A 25,607-nucleotide genomic window follows, 5' to 3' on the forward strand; every position below is an offset into this window, starting at 1 on the left:
GGAAAGAGAGCCAGAGGGAGGGTCACGTCTTCTGGTCTTTTTGTGACGAGTAAAATGTCGCTCTGGAAGGATTTCTCGGTAGCAACAAACCTGAGCCCACCTGTCCCCCAGACAGCCGTCTTCCCTAGGAATGTAGGTGATCACCCCGGGATGGGGGAGAAAGTGCAGGAAGGCACCGAATTTGGGGGCTGCATTCCGGCACCAGGGAGAAAAGCATCAGCTTTAATTCTACAGCCGACATCCTACAGCCGGGGAGAAGGAAGCCAGTTATTTGCACACGCGGGACCGAAATGAGTTGCATTTAAAAGTGCATCTTGGGGCACCTGGGTGGCTGAGTCACTTAAGCATCCGACTTCAGCTTAGGTTATGATCTTGCGGTTCGTGGGTTCAAGCCCCGCATCAGGGTCTGTGCTGACAGCTCGGAGCCTGGAGCCTGCTTCGGATTCTGCGTCTCCCTCTCTCTCTGCCCCTCCAGTCCCCACCCCGTTCTCTCTCTCTCTCAAAAGTAAACATTAATTTTTTTTTTTTTTAAATTGCCAGCATCCACGTCAGGAAATAACACGGAGGGGACCCAGGACCCAGTCTCTGAGGGCCATGGGCAGCCGGGCGGGTGGCTGGGGGCTTTGCAAACGGCCATGAGGCACAGGCTTCTCTGTGTCGGGCTCCTGGCGGGCACTGTAATGCCTGTGAAATCTGTCCTTCCTGGAGCCTGTGTTTCTAGCGTGTTTCTCTCCATTACCGTGGAATATGGATTCATTTTATGGTTGTTGAGCAATTGGGTCCCTTCCCATTTGGAGGAAGTCATAAACTTTGGGTATTTGACTCCTTTTTTTGTTTGTTTTTTGGTTTTGGTGGAGGTATGTACCATATCCACGGATGCACACGCTTTTGTGTGTATATTTGTACGTTTATAGAATTGCATATACACACATGCGCGTGTACTTGCACATATAAATGCGCGTGGACATATAGGGGTGTAGACAGATAGCATGTGTGTGTGATATCACACAGCCATGCGGCCATACGGATCGCATAATTCAGAAAAGCTGTGTTGTTTTTTTTTTCTGGCGCTGTTTTAACTGATTATACTGTTGAGCTAATAATAACTATTCCACTAAAATTATTGACATGCGGGTTATTTGATCCAGACTCTGTGTGTTTTCAATTTCCCTTTGGACAAAAGCTCATCTTCTGTTTGGAGGTCTGCTCACCTGTATACAGACAGTGCCCAATGCATGCGCGTGTTCCAATAAAACCTTATAGGCACAGAGATTGGGGTTTCCTGTAATCGTGAGAGGTGCACGATACGGTTTTCCTTTTGATTTTCTTCCCCCCCACTCCCAACTATTAAAAAATAGAAAAACTGTTCTCCAAGGGCTGTGCAAAGAAAGGCAGCACAAGGGGTGGGGGAGGGGGGCATAATTTGCTGACCTGATTTCTAGAGTGTTGGATTTGTGAATGAGAAGTGAATTTCCAGGACGGGTAAGGAACACACGGAAAAAATATTATTTCTCTAGTATGTTAGGGCCCCTCCCCACCGAGCTACCGAAAAGTGTAAAATGAAATGAAAGGAAATAAAATACAGTAAAAGTATATTAAATTGAAATAAAACAAAATAAAACGACATAAAAACAAAAATGAAATAAAATGGATGACTTTTTCTTTTTTCAAAAAAGTTACCAAAAAAACAAACAAAATAAAATAAAATTATCTGCTTTTTCTTTTCTGCAAATAGTTAACAAAAATAAATAAAATTATAAAATGAGACAATAAAATAAATTAGAAAATAAAATAAACAGCTTTCTCTTTTTTTCAAAACTCACCAAAAATAAATAAAATAAACCATTTCTTCTTTTTTTTTCATTTCTTCTTTTTTCAAAGAAGTTATCAACAATAAACAGAGTAAAATAAACTAATTTTTCTTTTTTCAAAAAGCTTACCAAAAACAAGTAAAATAATAAAATAAAATAAACAGCTTCTTCTTTTCTCAAAAAAGTAAACAAAATAAATTAAACCACTTTTTCTTTTTTCAAAAACCTTACCAAATAAAATAAAATAATAAAATAATAAAACCAAATCAAATAAACGGCTTTTTCTTTCTTTCAAAAAAGTTGCCAAAAATAAATAAAATAAAATAATAAAATAAAATAAACAGCTTTTTCTTTTCTCAAGAAAGCAAACAAAAATAAACAAAATAAAATAAATCATTTTTTCTTTTTTCAAAAAACTTACCAAATAAAATGAAATAAAATAAAATAATAAAATAATAAAACCAAATAAAATAAAACCAAATAAAATAAAATAAAATAAAATAAAATAAAATAAAATAAAATAAAGCTAACTTTTCTTTTTTCAGGTCTGACATTTCCTCTCTGTGAACACAGGACAATGAGAAAGGAGGCAGTGCTCCCTGTAAGGGAGTCGCTATCTGTGAACGCACGACCGTCTGCAGGATGCGAATGAAGGTTGAACATAAAGCTACCAGGGTGGCATGAAAATGAGTCAAATCTGCACCAACTATGGCGGACCCGGAAATTCTCTTCTGGGAAGGACATTTCTCTACTCTTTTCCTCTAGGACGAACGAGCCGCGTGATGGGATTTGTGCAAAGAATGTAATGAGGTAAAGGATTTTTGAAAAAGCAGCTTCTGTTCAAGGCGTGCGTTTGCGGGGACACGGAAGGTGTTGGCCACAAGTGCGTTGGCCACGTATCTACCCAGGAAAAATACAACACGGTGCGTTTTCTGATCCTCTTGTCCCATTCTTAAGTTCTTCCTGTTTTTAATGTTTTTCTGAGACTCTTATCTAGCAAGCACACTAAGAACAAACCCGACCTAAACGTGAACTTCACATCCAATTTTCTACAGGCAACCTGTCACACTTTAGCTTGAGGAAAGGGTGAGTGGGTCAGACCAATGCGGCGGAACGGGGCAACAGGCAAGCTTGAGCAGGGACAATAAACATGCAAACGGACCTCCGTTCATGGAAAGGGCTCCTTCATCACAGCCGGATGGATTTTCACAACGTGCCTTGTCAGAGAAAATTGTTCTGAACTGAAGGCAGTTGAGGAGTTCTGGGCCCTGCCCTATCTGCCCAAAAAGCAGGGCATAAGTTGTCCCTTGGGAAGGTGACTGTTATCACTGCACGTGGCAAGAGTCTACCTAAAGAAAACTTAGCAAAAAAACTTGTAAAAAAAAGAAAAAACCTTATCAACCCTCCCCCCGTCTTCCATTAATTGCCCCCATCAATCCTAGTCACTTTCCCACAATTTGCCACCTCTCAAAACCTAACCCCCTTTCCTTAAAACGGTATAGATGCCCCTGAATGTAGCCACTTACTTGAGTTTTTACTTCTTTTCTGCAAATGTTGGTGCCCGTAAAATATTAATAAAATTCTATGCTTTTTACCCCCTCCCTTCAAACTGTCCTCTAAGAGTTTAATTCACACCTCCCGGGAACCACATCTAAGAGGGTAGAGGAAGTATTTGATCTGAACACCAGTCAATGTTTAAATGCTGGGGATGTTGGAATTGAGACATTTACTTCCCAAAAGCTTGTCGGCAATTACTGACCATCCCTCATGTACCCCGACATTGTTCTTTGATTCATAGCAACAATACCACTAGAAGTCACCTCATTGACCCCTTTAGTCCGGCTGACCTTCGGATTTCAACCTGACCACGGTACCCTCCTCATCATGTCTCCCGGCTCTCGAACATCATTACCTCTTAGTGTAAAAGCAAGAGCAAATGCAGGATTTATAACCTTAGTCGGTTTCGGTTCATTTTCCCAACACGTTGGCATTGTTTCTATAAAAGTAACCAAACTCCTAGCCTTGCGTCTAGAGCCCCGGGAAGTGCTTCAGACCGTCCATCCTACCGCTGCACTCTGGCTGATTTTATCCCTGCGACACGGGGGTTTGTTTCTGGTCCTTAACCCTGGGGACTCAATGTCCATGCAGAGATAAAACACAGGTGGCTGCCCCCGTGCCCCCTAAAGTTTCTGAGACAGTCAGCATCCCTTTCCACACCCCACTGAGTCCGCTTTATCCTTAAAGCTACCAGATCTTCGTAAATGTAATTATATCTGGTTTTTTAAATACAATTTATTGTAAAAAATTTTTAAATCTTTACTTATTTTTGAGAGACAGCGAGCAAACAGGGGAGGGACAGAGAGAGAGGGAGACAGAGAATCCGAAGCAGGCTCCAGGCTCCGAGCTGTCCGCGCAGAGCCGGACGTGGGGCTGGAACCCACAGACTGTGAGATCGTGACCTGAGCCGAAGTCGGACGCTTCACCGACTGAGCCCCCCCCCCAGGCGCCCCGAGCACGCAATTTATTTTGAAGCAGTCTTAGATTTGCAGAAAAGTTGCAAAGACGGACTTTGACCAGCGCTGGCCTCCTTGAGCCTAGAGGAGGAAGAGGGAAACACACACAGGGGATCCGGCCTGCGTCCTGCACCCACAGGGAGAGGGCGGATCTCATCTCAAAAAAGTCATGGTTCCCACGTGGGTGTGACGCGTCTGGACAGAGCAGGGCAGGTGCACAGAGATGCACAGGGCGGAGGACGGGGTTGTGGCTTCCGAGGTCGGCCGAGGGTCGTGGGAGAAGCCACTGGAATAGGTGCGCCCTCTGTGTGCCCGCTCTGTGCCCATCAGACTCTCCCCACGAGAGGGCCTCACGGGCCGTGATCGCTTTGCAGGACTTTCTGCTGGGGCTCAGCTAAGGCCCCACTTGGTCCCGGACGCCTCCTTCTGCCCCCGTGTCTGCTGAGTGGCTCCCGGCTAAAAACAGTCATTAAATCAATTGTCATCCCAGGCTGGATGCCAGGGATAGTTTCCACAATAATGCTGGAGGTGGAAGAATTGCAGATAGTGGGGGGCGCTCCGTAGTGGGGGAACCTTAGCACAGCTTGGTTCCTTTATGTTATAGAGTAACGCCTTGCTGTTTAAAAAAAAAATTAAGGTCGCTTGGAGGTGGAGGGAGGGGGAGTTGGGACTTTAGGGTGTAGTGGGCACAGAGTTTCAGTTTTGCAAGATGAAATGTTTATGGAAACGGATGGCACAGCAGAGTGAATAAACTTCTTACCACTGGCCCGCACACGGAAAGTGGTGCCGTATGGATTTTACCACTATTTTATTATTGTATCTTATTTTATTTTATTTTATTTTATTTTAACCTCCCTTTATTTTATTATTTTATTTTAACCTCACTTTATTTTATTGTTTTATTTTAACCTCGCTTTATTTTATTATTTTATGTTATTTTAACCTCCCTTTATTTTATTATTTTATTTTAACCTTGCTTTTTTTATTATTTTATTTTATTTTAACCTTGCTTTATTTATTATTTTATTTTATCTTGTTTAAATTAAATTAAATTCAGTATTACTTCATTTTACGTTACTTCATTTTATTTTATTATTTTATCTTATTTTAATTTAACTTCACTTTATTTTATTATGTTACTGTATTTTATTTTATCTTGTGTAATTTAAATTTAATTTAATTAAGAATTCCTTTGTTTTATTTTATTTTACTTATTTTAGTTTATTTTATTATTTTATTTTTTAACTTTATTTTATTATTTTACTCTATTTTATTTTATCTTGTTTAAATTAAATTAAATTTAATGTAATTTAATATTCATTTTACTTTATTTTACTTCGGTTGTTTTAATTTAACTTCACTTTATTTTATTATTTTATTGTATTTTATTTTATCTTGTTTATGTTAAATTAAATTTAGTATTACTTCATTTTATTTTATTTGACTTCATTTTATTTCATTATTTTATTTTATTTACTTTATTGTATTTATTTACTTTATTAAATTTTAATTTAATTTGACTTCATTTTTTTATTTTATTACTTTATTTTATTTTATGTTATTTATTTTAATTTTTTTTCCAATGTTTATTCTTGAGAGACAGAGCGTGAGCAGGGGAGGGGCAGACAGAAAGGGAGACACAGAATCTGAAGCAGGCTCCAGGCCCTGAGCTGACAGCACAGAGACTCACATGGGGCTTGAACCCATAAACCTTGAGATCATGACCTGAGCTGAAGTCAGATGCTCAACTGACTGAGCCAGCCAGGCATCCCTATTTAATTTAATTTAAATTAAATTAAATTTAATTTAACTTCATTTAATTTTATTTTACTTCATTTTGTTTCATTTTATTTATTTTGTTCTACAGTCTTTTTAAAAATTTTTTTTCCTTTACATCTATTTATTTTTGAGAGACAGAGTGAGACAGAGCATGAGCGGGGGAGGGTCAGAGAGAGAGGGAGACACAGGATCCGAAACAGGCTCCAGACCCTGAGCCATCAGCACAGAGCCCGATGCGGGGCTCAAACTTACAGACTTCGAGATCATGACCTGAGCCGAAGTTGGATGCTTGACCGACTGAGCCACCCAGACGCCCCTATTTTGTTCTACAGTCTTAAAAAAGTTATTTGGCCGCTTGGTTCCTTAAGTGAAAAACTGAAGCAAAAGGAAAAAAGCCCGTGTGTACAATAAAGCCCTGTTTATGTGCTGACGTGTCCAGGCGATCCTTTGCACGTTTGCACGTCTGTCCCTGAATACAAGTGCGTGTGCACGCACATGTGCCCCGAGATGCCATCACGGGGACCTTGATGGCTTCACCATGGAAAACCCGAGGAAAAAGTTGGTGGGGAACCTACTCAGGAGATATTTTCCAGGCTTTATTGACTGTAGCGATCTCGTCCTGCAGCAGGTAGGCGGACCTGGGCCATACGGGAGTTCTGGAAAGTTCCATGCGTGGAAACAAACAAGCAAACAGACAAAAAAGTAGGTGTTTACACATGTGCACGACCATGCCGGCTGGGATCTCTTAGCGGAGTTCAAGGCTTCGTGTGTACATGTTCGTGCCCCTCGGTGTTGGGATTTCCAACGCTGCAGGTGTCAGCATCAGGGAAGACACAGTAGGAAACGCTCGTCGAGGAACCCTGCTTGTCCTTGTCCCTCAGACCCTGGGAAGGTGGCCAGGCTGCGAGTTCCCTCGCCACGTTCGCTCTTGGGGCCGAGAGCTAGGCAGCCAGCGGTCAGCCGGCTGCGATTTCTTCTGTAACTGTGCTTAGGAACATCTCCCCCACCCTTACGGTGTCTCTCCTCCCTTCTTCCTTCCCTCCCTCCCTCCCTTCCTCCCTTCCTTCCTTCCTTCCTTCCTTCCTTCCCTGCCTCCATTCCTTCCTTCCTTCCCTCCCTCCCTCCTTCTGTCCTTCCTTCCCTCGTTCCTTCCTTCCCTGCTTCCTTGCTCCCTCCCTTCCTTCTTCCTTCCTTCTTCCTCCCTCCCTTTCCCCTCCCTCCTTCTGTCCTTCCTTCCTTCCTCCCTGCCTCCGTTCCTTCCTTCCTTCCTTCCTTCCTTCCCTCCCTCCCTTCCTTCCTTCCTCCTTCCTTCTTCCTTCCTCCCTCCCTTCCCCCCTCCCTCTTTCTGTCCTTCCTTCCTTCCTTCCCTCCCTCCCTCCCTCCCTTCTCCCCACCTCTCTCTCTCCTTCCTTCCCTCCCTCCTTCCTTCCCTCCCTCCTTCCTTCCTTCCTTTCTTCCTTCCTTCCTCCCTTCCTACCTTTCTCCTTCCTTCTTCCTTACTTCCTTCCCTTATTCCTTCTTTTCTTCTTCCTTCCTCCCCTCCATCTTTCCCTCTCTCCCTATTTCCTTCCTCCCTCCCTTCCTTCCTCCTTCCTTCTTCCTTCCTTCCTTCCTTCCTTCTTTCCTTCCTTCCTTCCCTCATTCCTACTTTCCTTCTTCCTTCCTTCCCTCCCTCCATCCCTCCCTTCCTTCCTTGCTTCCTTCCCTCCCTCCCTCCTTCCCTTCCCCCCTTCCCTCCCTCCCTCCCTCCCTCCCTCCTTCCTTCCTCCCTTCCTTCCTTCCATGCCTTTACTGAACACATTTCATTTTTAGACTGTTTCAAGTTTTATTAGGTCCTTGGTGTGATTCCCTTTCCAACCATGGAACCGTCTGCCCCACACCGTGGAGCGGATCTGCTCTGTGCCTGTGTTGGAGGAGAGTTGCGTGGACTACATTTGTGGGACAGAAATTACCGTGTGCTTATGATGTGACCCTGCCACCTCCCCGCCTCCCGCAAACCATCCCGTGCACTCGGGAGGGAGGCTGACTCCCATGGCTGCAGCGGTGGAATCAGGGCCGGACGCAGGGGAAGGGAAGCAGCAGGGCTAGACGAGGAGGTCCGGGGTGGGGGTGGGGGTGAGGCCGGGAGGTTTGATGCTTCATCCCTGATGGAGGGTGAATTCTTCAGCTCTGAGTCAAGTGGAGGAGGAAGCTGAGGAGGGGGTCCAGGAGCCAGTAAATTAATGGGGGAGGGTCCCCTGGGAGTCTTTCAGAAAGCACCTGACTTATAATAGCTTGACTTACGATAGTTCGAGTACATGATGGTGCAGCATCGTACGTGACACCAAGACTGAGAAAATGTTCCCAAACCTTTTCTCATTTGCGTGTGCGTAGTGCAGGCAGATTGACCCCCCTCCCCATATTCTTTGCCTCCAATAAAACGTCGGGAAGGCGATGCTGTGCGTGCACGGGTGGTTCGAGGTGAATCTTTGCTCCAACGCCAGGAAGTGTGATTCACTTTTGGGAAACGTTGGATAACTGGGTAGTCACCACCTTTTAAGGAAGCCGTAGGAGCTGGAGGGAGGTTTGACCCAGCAGAATCCCTCATCTGTGCTGTCCTCGAGTGACAGAAGTCACCTTGGGTCACGGTCTAATGGAACTCCGAAATCCAGTTGGGGAAGTCGGGTGACCTTTCAAGCCCCAGGCTCAGGCACAGCACGTTAAATGGCTCATGACCCACAGTGACTCATGTGTGAAGGGCCAGGAGCTTCAGACATGGGTCACTTCACGGCGGTCCTCCCCAGAATCGAGCCTCCCGGCCCTAAAGAAATAAGTCACGGTGATGCCTCCATCGCTGGTGTGACCTGATCTCCATTAACGAACAAAAGGAATGAGAAATAGTCCAAGGGATTCCATAATTCCATTCTTTCCTTGAAAAAGAAAATTCCAGGCTGGGATAGGAAATATCCACATTTGCATTTACCCATCTTGCCTCAATAATGACTTGTGAACGGAAGCATTCCCAGGTCTTGGCGATGATGCCTACTGTCAGAGTTCAAGGCAAGAGTGTTTCCTGAAGCAGGACGTAACAGGAACAGAGCCCATCTCTATAAGCATGGGGGGCACGCCCTTGGAGGCGTGGGCTTGACCTCAGCTGGGCAGGGTGTACCCTGCTTTGGTCAGGGTTATGGGTGAACCACCAACCCGTCCTTGATGAGTCTCTTCCTCTTTGGTCCCTTTCACTAGACCCTTTGGATGCCACGTTCTCTCTTCCTGGACGTGCTCATACCTGCCTTCAAGTCTGTGCTCTGGGGGTCAATGTGTGTCCTTGAGCAGAACACTTTGCTGGTTAAGATGCTCAAAATTTCCTGGCGGGATGGGCTCTTTGCAAAAGCTTGAGTACAGAGTAGGTGTGGCTTGTCCTGGGTGTCCTGTATCCCCAGCTCCTGCAAGCTTGGAGGGCCCAAAACACACCCTTGGGGTGTCTCCCTATCCACCTGTAATGCTCCCTGTGTCTACGTGGCCCAGATGGACTGCCATGTTCTCGACGTGTTTCCTTTCCATCCTCGGGTCAAACAGCACGTGGCCCACTGATTCCTTTCTTGAGATCCTTGGCCTTTGGGGACCCATCAGAAGTCAACCCTGCCGTGACGATGCTTGGTAATCCCATTCCCGATGCTTTGTGAGGTGCAGTGAGGCGGGAACTTGTGCCCTCCATGGTTGGGTACGACTGAAGTTGGGTGAAGACATTCCGTTCCCTTCTCTCTCTCTTTATAGAAACAAGAGCTGTATTGCCTGCAATGGAATCATGTCATGGGAACTAGATAGACGCAGGCCAGGACTGAGCGTGCGGGCAAGACAGTTTCCCCATTTCGGCAGGAAGGACTTGGGGTTTGCAGAGCGGAGGTGGGGTCTTGGCGAATGGTCAGGAAGCACAGGTGGGATGGTGCAGGAAATTTGGGGGACCCAGTGAGGCTCTTTGGTGGTGGGGTCACTGGAAATGGTCATAAAGTTGTCTCCGTGAGTACATGGAACACGGTTGTGGGGTAAGAGTCCAGGTAGGAGAAGAAGATATAGTGGCCTTCATGGAGCAGAGACCAGAGCTTGAGTAGAATGGGACCAGAGGAAATCCCTGGGGGAACTCTCCAGGTGGTCAGTAGGGTTTATCAAGAACTGTAGAGATCCCGCCTGTGACGAAATGCAGCCTATCGTTCCACGTTGTTCCTTCGGCTGAACGTTTGCACACAGAACATGGACGGAAGTTACCATTGGAGGAAATCCCCATAAATACGCATCTGCTTAGCATTTTGGCTCCTTTACGGAGAAGGGGAGCGTTCTTAGCCGCGCGGGTATCCTTAAGGGCTTTCTGTCCGTCTTATCTCGCCCACCGGAGAAGGGGACAATTACTATGATAGTTCCTGTATGCAGGTCGGGCCCGTGGATGGCTGCCTTGGGAGGCCCCGCAGCCGGTGGGGAAGGGGACTCACAGAGAGGGGACCGTGCATGCCCATTCCTGCAGGGCAGCTCACAAGGAGCGCGGGCTTGATGTGACTGCACCTTCACCAGCACAAGGAGCCCCTTGCTGGCCCCGTAGAGAGAGGCAAACCAGAGGTGGCCCCTGGAGACCTAAATCGCCACCCTCATTGCCTGTGGAAGCAAGCCTTCCCCTCCTGGCCTGCAGGATCCGTGAAGAATGTTTAGAGTTGGAGTTTCCTGTGCACGGCCTTAAAATCCCACATGTGGGCCTGGCCCCCTGAGAGCCAGGAATCTCATAGCTCAGGGGGCCCATGGGGCCGGGCATGCCGATCCCACGCGGGGCGGGGCGGGTAATGACAGCTGCTTTGTGCATGCCCGGGGGCAGTTGCAGGCACTTGACGAGGACTGATCTGTAGAGAAAGCCAAGCCGAGGGGAGCACAGACGGCGGGGACCCGCAGAGGCAGAGGGCACGGTATTTACACCTGCTGCAGGGGCTTTGGTGAGAGGGCAGGCCCCTTCCATGCTGTGCACCAGATGCCCTGAAGGAGGAAGGAGGAAGAAACCAGGACGTGCCCAGGGTTTTTGCGACACCAGATCTGTTGTGATGCTTTGGCTGCAAGCGGCCAGAGGGCGGCTGGAAAGATGGTCCTGGAATAAAGAGGCCACGGGTGTAAACGTGGTTCCTGACGTGCAAAGAGACTGATTCAGAGAATGAAATGTTCAATTAAGACACGGCTACCAGACCACGAGAAGACGTGGAGGAAACTTCAATGCAGATTCCTTAAGGGGTAGAAGCTGGTCTGAAGAGGTTTCATCTCCGTGATTCCAGCTGTAGGACATTCTGGAAAAGGGAAAACTATGCAGACAGTAGAAAGATCGGTGGTGGCCTGGGGTTGGGGAGGAGGCAGGGCTGGACAGGAGGGGCACACGGGGTCTTTCGGGCTGTGAATCTATTGCGTATGGGACCATAATGGTGCTTAGAGGTCACTGTACCTTTGCCCAAACCCGTAGGATGTGCACCACCGAGAATAAAGCCCCACGTAAATTAAACTCTGGGCTCTGGGTGGTCCGTCCACGTTCATCACTTGTACCAAAGCACCGTCCGGGGGGGGATGCCGGTCATGGGGGAGGCTGTGCATGAGCAGGGACAGGCAGGGGGTGTGTGGGAATCTCTACACCACCCCTTGGTGTCGCCGTGAACCTAAAAGTGCCCTAGAAACATCTTACAAAAAAAAAGAAAGAAAGAAAGGAAGGAAGGAAGGAAGGAAGGAAGGAAGCAATACACTATCGACACACGATGTGCGATTCGTGATCTCCAAACCCTCATGCGCCGCGAGAAGCCACAGGCCACACATTGTAGATGCCATTTATGTGAAATGCTCAGAAAAGGCACGTCCATAGAGATGCACATTGCCTGGGACCGGAGCAGGGGGCATGGGGTTAACTGTGAATAACTCTCAGGCATTTATGGGCGCGATGGAAATGTCGTAAGATTGGTTAACGATGGGATCGCAGAGCTCGGTAACCTTACTAAAAATCGTGAGCTCGTACGCATAACGTCTTGTGGGGGACAATGAAGGCGGGGGCAGGACGGCCAGTGTCCCACTGGGATTGATGAAACGATTAAGCGTCCTGTAGGAATGACGAGGCTCTGAATGTGGCATGCTGAACCCTTTTACAGAGCCTGGGTTCTGGCGTTTCAGGACCGAACTCTGGATCTGACTTCTTATTTGCAGCTTAATTAAGGAGCTCCTCTCCAAGATAGCCTGAGCCTGGATTCAAATCTGTGAAGCTGTCGGTTCAGAACTTTTAGACACAGGTTTGCAACACAGCTTTGCACTGAGTGCGGTTTACCTGTTGGGAGCGGATTCCTCACGGGGGACCAGGTGTAAGAATACTTACATCTCAGGGGCAAGGATGACCATTGCATGTGTGAAACGTGTTGCCAAACTCTAGCAGACTCATAAAAACCCTGCACTTATTGTGGTTAATATTATTTTTTTTTTGTAATTGAGCATAGATATGTTCTGCCCTGGTTCTCTGTTGTCTGAGGAGCATGGTGTTTACAGATGAACTTTAAATATAAAGACATGTGGATTCTTTTTAAGCACTTAATCTTTTGTTTCAACCATAGAGAATTTGCTCCAAAATTTCAAGATGGCAGTTTGATGTAGTTGAGGGAGGTGGGTTTTGGAAAGTATACAATCATACAGACTTTCAAAACTGGTTATAAAGAGGAAGTTTGGGGAAGCAAATGGTTAAATAACTTGGTGAAGGAGTGATAATCTATTTTTGCCTCTCTCACTTTGGGGAATAAACTCTCTAAGTGGAAAAAATTGGCAATATAGTTGAAGTCCATTGAATGCCAAACAATGTATAAGCAATATCTACCTATCTACCTATCGATCTATCTATCCATCCAGCATATCTATCTATCTATCTGTCATCTATCTATCGATCTATCGATCCATTGATCTGTCTATCCATCCATCATATCTATCATCTATCTATCTATCCGTCTGTCTATATAATCTTTATATATATAATCTTTATATATTTATATATGTAAATATATATTTAGGTAAATAATATGTATTTATGTAAATATATATTTATATATTATTTATCTAAATATATATATTTAGATATACATAATCTTTGGGTGATTCTATACAATGATGCGCATCTCAGGTTTCAAAATTACTTTAGCTGTTTCAAAAAGGTACACAGAGAAGGTTGTCTCAGATGAAAAATGGATTGATAGATACATCATAGAGAGATAGATAGATGATAAAGAGAAGATACATAGATGATGGGTGGATGATGGATAGATAGATAAGCAGATAGGTATGTAGAGAGATGATAGGTGGGTGGGTGGGTGGATGGATGGATGGATGAATGGATAGATGATGGATGGATGGATGAATGGAGAGATAGATCAATAGATCAGCTGATCAATTGACTGATAGATAGATGGATAATGTGTTGAATGATATCCCGAATTAAAAGCTTAAAATTGTTCCTCATTTGGACATATGAACTTTTCTGAATCCTGCTAACCATTGTTGAGGTACGTCTTCTTGTGCATCCAATCGATTAAGGAAAAGTAGTCTGTAGGATTCACTGCATGGAGACAGAGGAGAGAGGCCTTTGGCTGATGCCATGATGTACATTTACAGTCCTTGCTCACCCTCAAGCGCCTTCTACATGGAACGGCAGTCTGGAACGAATATTCTACTCATCTCACTCAACACGCCCTGCCAAAGGCAAGTAAGAGCATGACGGCTTTGTCTGAAGCAGAGCAAACACGGTTGGTACCCAAAGCCTTTGTATTTTCCTACGAAAACTCGCTCAAGATTGAATTCTCCTGGCATGGATTGATATGGCGGTTTGCTTCTAGGCTATCTCTCTCCCCACTACACTCACTCCATCCCACTCCCAGCCTTATCTCCAGGAGCTCTTGCCTCCACGCCAATCACATGCTGCCCTTCGCACCTCCCTGGTGGAGATTCTGCTTTTCAACAAGGATGAGGTGACCACCATTTCTTCTGTCTGAACTTGAGCCAATGTGTTTCTATTGCCAGGGTGATTTGCATTTATGTTCAATTGCTGCTTAGCCCCGTGGGAGGCCACAGTTCCTGACCGAGCAGGACAGGCACATTGGAGAGCGCAAACAAAACCTTTACCTTGGTCTGACGCTGCCCTAATGACAGCTCCTTGTCACGGAAGACAGAACTACACAGTCATGTAAAGGTTGTATCAGAAAACAGGGTTCAGTTTCTGTCTCTACCAACGCTAGGTTCATGACCTAGGAAAAGTCATTTTAGCTCTTTGAGCGCCAATATCTTCACAGGTCATGATGGAGACACCTGTCTCATGACCAGCTACGTCCACCTAGAAGGGTTAGGTGGCCAAGTCCCCCCGATGTCAACGTCGAAGCCAGCAAAGAATCATTTCCTCCATGTGACCCTGTGCCCCTGGAGAATCTCCAGGGGTTCTACTCACTGGAGTCCCTTCCAGCCCCACCTGATACGGCATCTCCTTCTTCGTCTTTGGCAGCCACCTCACCAGAGAGGAAAAGAAGCTCATGGCTGTCTCACACCAGCACTTGTGGCCTTTGTCCTCTTGGCTCACAACGGATGGGTCAGAATTAGCATCGTGGCCCCCACTCTGCTACAAGGGGGCTCATGCTGTGATCTGGGAAGTGCCAAGCAGGAAATAGTTGGTTCTCAGCAAACATGGCTTCCACGGAACTGTTAGAACTGTTAGAAAAGGCTATCCTTTTCACACTTGCTGCCCAATGAAAGAAAGGAAATCAGGGAAGACAAAAGACTCAACATAAGATGCCAGTCACTGGCAACAGTTGGTCAATGCATTGGTTTTTCCCTTCTGCATTTAGATAATTATTAGTGGCTATTTGAGTAGACTCCCTCAGATCCACACTACAGACCTTATGCTTATTTTGGGGTTCACATCGATTCTAAATAAAGATTTTAAATACATATATGGGGGAACGAGCCATAACCACTTCCCGGTGGTTATTTTTACAGGGGCCTTGGTCTTGCAGTGGATCAAAAAAAAAAAAAAAAAAAAAGTCAGCACAAAAACTTATATTCAGGTCAATTGAAACCAGATGTCCAAACCTGATGCCATTTTGTTTTGTTTCCAGATGATAAGAGCCCATGATTCGAAATTCCTCCCTTTGTGCGTTAACAAAGAGAGTTTGGGTTATAAGGTAGCTATGGGTGCCTACCCCTTCATTTTTAATCTCCCTGATTCAGCAGATGCAAAGAAACCTCCATTTCCACATAGCCACTCACATGCACACGACACATGTTTCTCCCCCGAGAGCTCTGAACTCAGAATGAGTCTTCCATTGGGTCAATTGTTTGTGGGGACTTTATTTATTGGTGGTTGATGGCTCGGGGGAGCGTTTCAGAACAAAGTAACCAAACTGGCCAGAAATGTTTTTTCTCCCCACCAATACTTTTTAAACAAAAGAGTCTGTTCACTTTCTGAAAATAAGCAAGGATGTGGCTTCAAAGCTGCAGGATTGTCCCTTGGCTGCGAACAGATGCCCGAGAAATTCTACTGTTTGTACACTCGGATGGTAAAGGACACATCTCTGATTTCCTCACCTGGGTGCCTTCTTGTTGTCCTGGGAGCCTGAGACATCTGTCTTCCTGAAGATCAGCTCCTCCTAGGCCACATCGTCATGAAACAGGACACTTGTCTTCATGGGTGTAACCCGTCTTTTCCGTATTCAGCCCAACAATGCAGTCAGTGACTCAGCCTCACAAGCAAAGTCACATCACACCCAAAGACGAGCCACTATACATTTTGAAGAATTGCTTAAGAATTGCTCCTGGGTATCACTGGGAGCTAAAGCTTTTGAACAAACTCAAAGAGATGCATCAGATTTCTGTAAATATTGGCTTTCAGTTCATTTTTTTTTAAAGGGAAGAGGTTAATGAGGTACCTTTACAAATGGTGTCCATAATCTAACACGGCTATTTAGAGTGCATTAGGTTGTGGTTAGGGGGAAAAGTTGGCCTTCTCATAGTTTATTAAATAAAAAACCCACAAATAAGTAAATACATATTCTCAAAGAGAGTTCTCTTTGGCAGAGAAATTTCCATGTGGTTGCTATTTGCCAACTGAAAAGCCCAGTAGGCTGGAAGAATTTACTGGAAAGGGTATTGGAGGACAGATACTGTGCTGTGCTCTTTTTTAGGATTCTTTTGGGGAATTAATTCTTCAAACTCAGAGTTATTGCCAAGGTACTTCGCAGTAAGCAAGAAATTGTTGTTTCTGTAAAGGCGGTAGAGTTTGCTTTGGACGGTGTCAGCCACATTGTGGACTTAGGCTCACAGCACAATTGCCCTTCTATAGCTCCGTGAGGAAGAGCTGTCCCAATTGGGTATAGAAAATATGGGGTCAGCCCTCCGTATTTAGGCCACCTGACAGCAGGATCCTCTCTCTTCTGCCTGGGGTGCCTTCCTTCTGTCCTTCCTCCTTCCCTAGTTTCCATAAAAACGGTCAATGGACAAAGTATGGGGTCTTGTCATGAGGCCATCTTTAGGGGTCACTGCAGGCATCTCATTGTGGTCCATATCCTTCTGCTGCACATGAAGGGTCTCTGTGATGGGTTCCTGTCACAGGCCATGCACAACCACGTCACATGCTCCCAAGTAAATGTCAGCGTGGAGACTATACATTTGTATATACCCCATAGGCACGTGGTGGTCTGTCTGAAGTTTCTAAACAGAGGACCCAAATGGCAAAATCCTAACATAGTGCTTGCCACAGCAGTCCAGTTTTCCCCATCTTCTTAAATTTTGAGGACTCACAAATGGCAGTCTGCCCGGTTCTGCTTTTCCCATGGTTTGTAACTCCTGTGGTGTTCCCGGAAGCTCTCTGGGCAACATGGCGGCCGTTGGTTGTTTCTCTGTATTCATTTATGAAGCTCCTGGAGAGAGTTCTTCTTTCCAGTGCTCCTGATGAGACATGCGTGCTCCTGCTGTCTGATCCTATCTCTGCAAACTCTGCTCCCCAAACACCACCCCTTCCTGGGTTGGCATGACTCAACCAGCTGCCACAGATTACACCCTAGAAACTGACTTTGTGCAACACGTCAGCCTCAGACAACAGCATTGTTGGTATCAGTCCAGTGCATGAACAGCCTTGTGGTTATTTCTTTTATCTTTTTTTAGAAAAAAAATTTTTAATATTTATTTTTGAGAGGGAGAGACAGTCAGAGACAGAGCCTGAACAGGAGAGACACAGAATCGGAAGCAGGCTCCAGGCTCTGAGCCGTCAGCGCAGAGCCTGACGTGGGGCTTGAAACCACAAACCATGAGATCATGGCTTGAACCAAAGTCGGACACTTAACCGACTGAGCCACCTGGGTGCCCCGCCTTGTGGTCATTTCAATGTCATCTCTCCCCGGTTTCTGTGCAGTTGTCCCAACTGAAGCTAAATTAAGTAGTCACTGTGTTAATCCCATTATGGTTTCCTGGTGACAAATCATGGTTTTTTTCCTCCCAATGACGACCCTGAGGCAGTACAGGGGAAAGGTACGTCAGTTTCCCGGCTGTCCTCAGTGTTTATTGAGCCTTAAGAGTGGGCGTGAAAACAGCCACTTTCAGAGAAAGGGAATGTGTCTTTGCTAAAAATCACGGTAGTTTATTCATCATGGATTTTTTTTTAGCATGTGTTTTATTATAATATTGCATTGAGTTGAATTTTTTGTTGCCCCTTGAAATTTTGTGTCTGAAATATTGAGCCCACTTGCCTTACCATAGCCTTGCCCTGGGCAGCACAGCTGGTTTAAAAGTATATATATGTATGAACATATATGTGCATGTATAATTTAATACATCTAGAATATTATATTAACCACAACTTGCTGATTGTATCAAAATATATTACATATGTGTAGACATATTTTTATATATATATAATTTTTAAACAACTATATAGTATATGGATGTACATACGTATATACATGTATAATTGTGCATGCATCAAATTCTATATGCATACAATATAATATCCATGTCTAGACATGGATATGATTTTAACCAGCCATGCATACACACATATGCATATATGTACATAAAATGTTGTACATATAAACACACATTTTATTTATTTATTTAATTTATTTATTTTGAGAGAGAGCTTGAGCAGGGGAGAGGCAGAGAGAGAGGGGGACAGAGGATTTGAAGCATGAACGACGAAATCCAGTAGCCAGAGTACATGATAGTTTAATTACACACACACACACACACACACACACACACACACACACAGTGCTCAGAGACCATAAGCCTTTTCCCGTAAAGCATACAGCATGTGCCCTGAGCCCTGCTTTGTAAGTTGAGACACTAACCTGTTTAAAGAGAGGTCTGACTTCTGCCCTCAGCTCTGGGGAGGTGACCTCTAAGTCCCTGGGATGTCCTGCCTAAAGGAGTATCTTTTTTTTTGGCTGGAGATCTTGGACCACTGGATCTTGTAATGTGATTTTGGGTGGTGAGCTGGCTGGCAGTTTTGGGATGGGGGCTGGCCACACTAGAGGCAATGATGTGATGCCAGTTGGGGGCTTTGGGTCTTGCAATGGCAGCTCAGAGCTCAGGACGGGCTGGAGACTGATGTCCACCACGCGCGTCATTGACCATGGAGTCCCCCAGTAGAGACGGAGGCTGGCGTTGGCCGGGGTTGTTCCGTGCATATGGTGACACACCACTGTGTGGGGAGCTCCTACCGTCATCGGCTCCATGGGGCCGGGTCCACAGGACCTCTGCCTTCAGTACTTTCCCAGACTCTGCCCTATGCACCTCTTCCGGGGACCGATTTCAATCTGCCTCCTTTGCCCTGAGTCCTCCATACATCAAAACCTCCACCATGATGCCTCTCGGGGAGTCCTGGAGTCCTTCCAGTGAGTTGCCAATACTGAGGGTGACCTCTGGGACCCCGACCCCTGCAGCTGGTGTCAGAAGTGAGGGGCGTCCAGTAGAAACTTCCTCTAATGGGAAGTTGGCTTTACCTTGCACCTACCTTGTGTCAGAATCAATGAAATGTAGCTCCTTTCGGTGTTGGGTTTCATCACAGAGAAATCTGTTCTATTTCTGTCCATGTGTGTACGAGAGAGAGAGAGAGAGAGAGAGAGAGAGAGAGAGAGAGACGGTTTGGAATTGTCTAATGAGGTTCTAATAATGACGTTTCAGTATGAGTGGAATTTCAAAGTACAAGCAGAAATGTTGAAGTGCATGGCCATGCATAACTAGTCTTCGCTTTTCGTATTTTTCCGGTGATTTATCTTTTTGCTTACTTGTATCCACACATCTGTTTGCATTTAAATCTAGCGGGAGGAACCTTGGGAGGCTCCGATTCATTGTTCGTGGAGGGATTGGGAAATGCACGAATGCCTCCCACTCCCCTACACACACTCATCCTGGTTAACGATAAGGAACATCTGTATTTGCCGCACTGGAGACGTCCAGTGTTGAGCACATTTCCTTGCAAATAGACCTGACTGCCAGCCCGCCTGTGACTCAGAATCCGTTTCCATATAGTCTGATGCAAATGGTTTACAAGGTGCCTGGGTGGCTCAGTCGGTTAAGCATCCAACTTTGGCTCAGGTCATGATCTCACGGCTCATGAATTCAAGCCCCGTGTTGGGCTCTGTGCTGACAGCTCAGAGCCTGGATCTTGCTTTGGATTCTGTGTCTCCTTCTCTGCCTGCCCCTCCCTGACTTGTGCTCTCTCTCTCTCTGCCTCTCTGTCTCCCAAGAATAAATAAACGTGAAAAAATACATTAAAAAATGCAAATGGTTTGCAACCGTTTGGACCACTTAGGGACAAAGAGGGCTGGTTTTTAGGGAAACCTAATAATGTCGGACCCTCCCAGATTGGACCTGCCGTCTGTCTAGGCTGCTGTCTGGTTGGCAGTGGGTGTAACTGGTACTGGTTTATGAAGATACTGCGGTGGCTCCGGCTTTGCAAGAAAAATAATAGAACGAGACGGACAGAATGTTGGCAGACGCAGGGTTTTGGTGGGGGATGGGGTGATCATGAACCTGTGAGCCCGTGGGGCCTGCGGGGGTCTGGCCACTGCCACGAGGGAGGGTCCCGTGGCCTGAGATTCCAGACTGCGATTTCAAGCAGTGGCCTCTGTCAGACAGACCTGTGCACGCCTACCATGCAGCTTGGAGGTGCGGCCGATTGGCAAAATGGATCCTTCTTTGCTTTGCAAAGCGACTCCCGTGTTTAGGAACCCAGGCAACTATTTCAGAAGTGTGTGGTGAGCGGGTCACAGGTTCTGTGTGTGGTTGCATTGGAATGTTTTAGAAGAGCTAACAGTGGCTGGGCATCATCTTTAGGCTGTGCAAATACGATTGGTTTTGCCCGCGACTTGGGAGTCTGACAGGCTGGAACCAGCTTGCTCTGCAGGAACCAGTTGGAGGAAGCCATACGAATCCCAAGCCCATGGAGCGCGACGATCTTGGGAGACACCCAAACCATTATGTTGTGAGTGTTTCTGTGTGTTCAAAACCATCTTACGCGATAAAAATAACAGCCTCCTCTTTGCCTTCACGATGATGGTGGACACATTTCCAAAGAAGAGTGTACCTTTTACTTTATTTTCTTTATTGGCTTCTGAGTTTTCTCTGCACGAAAGACATCTTTTGAGATGCTAAACTGATAAAAATATACTGGGCTCAAAAAGGAGCCCTTGGGGACATTCGCAGCTGTATTACTAAATGATGAATTTACTAGAATTTCTGTAATTTCTCCAATCTCAAGTACAGTAGCCAAACACAGAGGTTCTTGAACAATCAACCATTGCACAGATGCTGAGCAAATTAGCCCTTCCAGAAGACTGCTTTTTCTTCAGTCGCCGAAGGAGATTCCCATGGACCAAAGCAAGTGCCCGTTTACATCACTGATGCAGAGCCTTGAGAGGCAGACCAGACCATGCAACTTTCCATGAGGAGATCTGAAGGACGATTTTCGGTTTCACTATGCATATCCAAACCTCATATTGGTTTGGACTAGATTCTATCAACCGCGAATACGATTGCATTTTATTGCAACTTGAGGAAAGGAGAGGAATCATAAAAGCCGTCTTCCAAAACAATAGCACGGTTTGAAAGAAAACCCAAGCGCGACCGATTTCATTAGTCTCCCCGGGGTTTTGGACGACGTCCGGAGCGTTTAAATCCTTATCAGTTTATGAGAGCGGCTGGCAAATTCTGGCCTGTGGGTCACATCATACTTGCCGCCCACCTTTCTTGAACCACCATAAGCCAAGAGTGGTTTCCACATTTTTAAATATTTAAGAAAGTTCAAAGGATGGATAATATCTTGAGACACGACATTTTATGGGCACAGGGCCATGCTAATTTGTTTATGCACCATCTGCAACTGCTTTCTCGTGGCCATGGCGTAGCTGAGCAGTGGCCAGCCCGCAATGCTGAAAATATTTACTATCTGGCCCCAGAAAGTTCACTGATCCCCGGAGTAGAAAGATAGCTAAGCAAACCCTGGCTTTGGAGTTCTTGGGGTCTGGGGAAACCAAGAGACGTAGGTAGGATGTCATCCATGCATTTGGGTGTTCTTGCAAACAACATGAGGAGACAGGACAGGAAACTGTTCACTCACACATTAGAAATTGGAGAGCCAGCAAGGAAAACCATAAGGAAGACACGGAAGGGGAAGCAGGATCTTCAGGGATTAGTAGGAACGAGACAAGTCTTGGAAAAGAAGGTGTGTCAGTGATGCAGGGAATCTTTATCCAAGGTGATTGAGGCAGGGCTGTGCAAAGAAATGGGGCTTTGGATTGTACTCAACATCCCAACTCTACCTTTCTGTCCGTGATTCCCGACTTCATGGGCAGTGATGGGAGGACAGGGAACAGGTGTGTGTTACTCTGGACAGAATCTACCCTGTGCATTCTGAGTTTCCACCTTTAGGGGAAATTTCACATCCCACAAAATGTGTCAGAAGCCAGTCAACTTCCTGAAACGGTATTTCAAGCCTTCAGTCTCTTGGGCATTAGATCTTAAGCAAGCTAACTTCTGTACCGAGAGCAATAGGGAATTTGGTTGAGATTGCAGAAAAAAATTGTTACGTTGTCATACTTATGAAGCCACAGCTTTGGTAGGGTTTTAATGCTTTCTGGCTATGCTTTGTCTTGTCCTCTTGCAGTTTGAAATGGTCTTCTGTGTTTGAAAGCCAATATTTGTTATCTAAGGTCTAGAGTGATTCCATGAAAGAGGTTTTTCAGTTAAGGTATTGGTTATGAATGCACGTCTATGGGCCACCAGCCTCCAGGGCAGAATACTTTCAAATGTTGTAAAATCTTTTTTGAATGCTTTTTTAATTATTCTGTGTGTGTGTGTGTGTGTGTGAGAGAGAGAGAGAGAGCGAGAGACAGAGCATGGTCAGGGAAGGGGTAGAGAGAGAGGGAGACACAGAATCCCAAGAAGGCTCCACAATGTCAGCACACAGCCCAATGCGGGGCTTGAACCCATGCACCATGAGATCACGACCTGAGTTGAAACCAAGAGTCAGATGTTCAACCGACTGAACCACCCAGGAGCCCCATATTTGGTGTGAGTTAACATATGTTTTGTCATATAAATAAAATATCCCGAAATGTGGCAAAGGAGTTTGTCAATGGGAGGGAAGGAAGGAAGGAAGGAAGGAAGGAAGGAAGGAAGGAAGGAAGGAAAGAAGGATAGATGAATATGTGGATGGATGGATGGATGGATGGACAGAGAGGTAGGTGGATGGGTGGGTAGATGGGTGGATGGATGTAGGGATGTAGGGATAAACAGTGTGTGGTCAATTCACAGAATGCAGTTACACTGGAATAGACGCAGCCTTGAAAATGATGGATGTTCTGTACCTGCTACGATGCAGATTGACCTTGAGGACATGATGCTCAGTAACATAAACCAGACACAGAAGGACAAATCCCGTGCGATTTCACGTATATGGGGTCCCTAGAGGAGTCACATTATAGAGATGATAGGATAAGGTGCAGCCAGGGGCTGGGGATGAGAATGGGAGTCAGGGTTTCATGGGGACAGAGCTTCAGTTTGGGAAGATGGAAAGTTCCGGAGACGGATGGTGGGGATGGTTACACAGCAGCGTGAATGTGCTCAGTGCCACTGAGCTCTGCACATAAGGTTAGAATGGTACGTTTTATGTTCTGGGTATTTTGCCATAATCTTTAAACTTTTTTTGGAAACATTGCTGGTGCTTTGTTTGGGGCTCAACATTCATTCTCGAGAGAACCTTCAAGATTTGCGTTGAAAAAATGGAGAATGAAGCAATAGGTTAATTGTGTTTGTGTGTTTCCGAACAGCTGGGCCACTTAGCCTGTCCCTTGTGTTTGCAGAGCACTTGGCTGCTTGATGTGCCCTCGACATAACCACCAAGGACTGTTTGTAAACAGAGCAGAGAGCAGCATTGGGAAGGACTGTGTCATGGGAGTGAGGACACTAGGAAGACCGAGGTCTCCGATGAGTTCAGGTCTCCTCGGAGGGCGTGCCAGGTGAAGGCACGTGAGCCCTGCCTCATGGCGTGGTACCCCATAGCGTGTGCCTCATAGAGGGAGCCGTGCTCAGGCCTCAACCCACAGGGGAGTGTCCAGTTGGGTAAGCTGTTTGCAGACTACTTTGACTCGTCCTCCTCTCCATGGTCGGGAAAGAGCTCCATAGAACCGCGATGTGCTGGGGATGCTCCCTTAGGTCATCGCTGCCCCTGAAATTTACTGGGCATAGGAGCCCAATTTTAGGATAAGGTGGCCGACGCCCTCATGAAGCCCACCTTGGGGACGTAACGTTGCAGGATGCAGAACAAGGTACAAATGGAGAGAGAGGAGGAGAGGAGCCTTTAGAAGGCCAGCGTGCTTTCGAGTGGCTGGGCCCCCACACCCGGGGACCCCTGGCGTGTGCACGGGGGGTTTTGGTTGCCACATCTGGGGAGGGTTGCTACTGGCATCAGATGGGTGCAGACCAGAGATGCTTCTGAACGTGTCACAGCACGCAGGACGCCCCACAGCGGACAGTGGTCCAGCCCCGGAGGCCAGTAGGGCTGAGGCTGAGATGCTCTGGGTGAGATCCAACAGGTCCAACCCTGCCCTCACGAAATGTTTTAAAAGACGGAGGAAAGACACAATGATTGGAGGAAATGCAATCAGAGAAATTGTGTGTGCACACGTGTGTGTGTATAAACCTATCAATATTTCATGCATAAATATAAATAAACATAAAAATAAATATAATAAATATACACTAAAATGCATGAAATATGTATGTGTAAATATATACACAATTTCATTACATATATACAACATATATTCTATGTGCATATGTATACATATATAATAAAATATGTGCCATACATAATGTCAATAAAATATGTATATACAAATGTGTACAGATAGATATAATATAAATAAAACATGCATATACAAACGTGTATGGATGCTATACATTATGTCAGTAAAATATGTAAATACAAACGTGCGGATACTACTATATAACGTAAATAAAATGTGTATATTACAAATGTGTACGGGTGCTATACATAATGTAAATAAAATATGTATACGTAAAATGTATAAAAGTATGTATATGTTAAATATGTAAGTGTTGTATAATATGCATAAAATATGTATATATTAAATATATGTGTTATATGATAAAAATTAAATATATACATATGATAGCATATATAAATATAATGTACAAATATTTTTTTTTTAATTTTTTTTTCAACATTTATTTATTTTTGGGACAGAGAGAGACAGAGCATGAACAGGGGAGGGGCAGAGAGAGAGGGAGACACAGAATCGGAAACAGGCTCCAGGCTCCGAGCCATCAGCCCAGAGCCCGACGCGGGGCTCGAACTCACGGACCGCGAGATCGTGACCTGGCTGAAGTCGGACGCTTAACCGACTGTGCCACCCAGGCGCCCCAATGTACAAATATTTTTATATATTTTTTGGCAGAGCAAAAATTCCACTTTCATTTTATTTTATTTTTTTCAATATATGAAATTTATTGTCAAATTGGTTTCCATACAACACCCAGTGCTCATCCCAAAAGATGCCCTCTTCAATACCCATCCCCCACCCTCCCCTGCCTCCCACCCCCCGTCAACCCTCAGTTTGTTCTCGGTTTTTAAGAGTCTCTTATGCTTTGGCTCTCTCCCACTCTGACCTCCTTTTTTTTTTCCTTCCCCTCCCCCATGCGTTTCTGTTAAGTTTCTCAGGACCCACATAAGTCCACTTGCATTTTCTTTTTTTTTTTTTTTTTTTTAATTTTTTTTTTCAACGTTTATTTATTTTTGGGACAGAGAGAGACAGAGCATGAACGGGGGAGGGGCAGAGAGAGAGGGAGACACAGAATCGGAAACAGGCTCCAGGCTCTGAGCCATCAGCCCAGAGCCTGACGCGGGGCTCGAACTCACGGACCGCGAGATCGTGACCTGGCTGAAGTCGGACGCTTAACCTACTGCGCCACCCAGGCG

Source organism: Lynx rufus, unplaced genomic scaffold, assembly GCF_022079265.1.
Source record: "Lynx rufus isolate CCGP_SWC_20201006 ecotype Redwood Valley unplaced genomic scaffold, mLynRuf1.p SCAF_14, whole genome shotgun sequence".
NCBI lineage: Eukaryota > Metazoa > Chordata > Mammalia > Carnivora > Felidae > Lynx > Lynx rufus.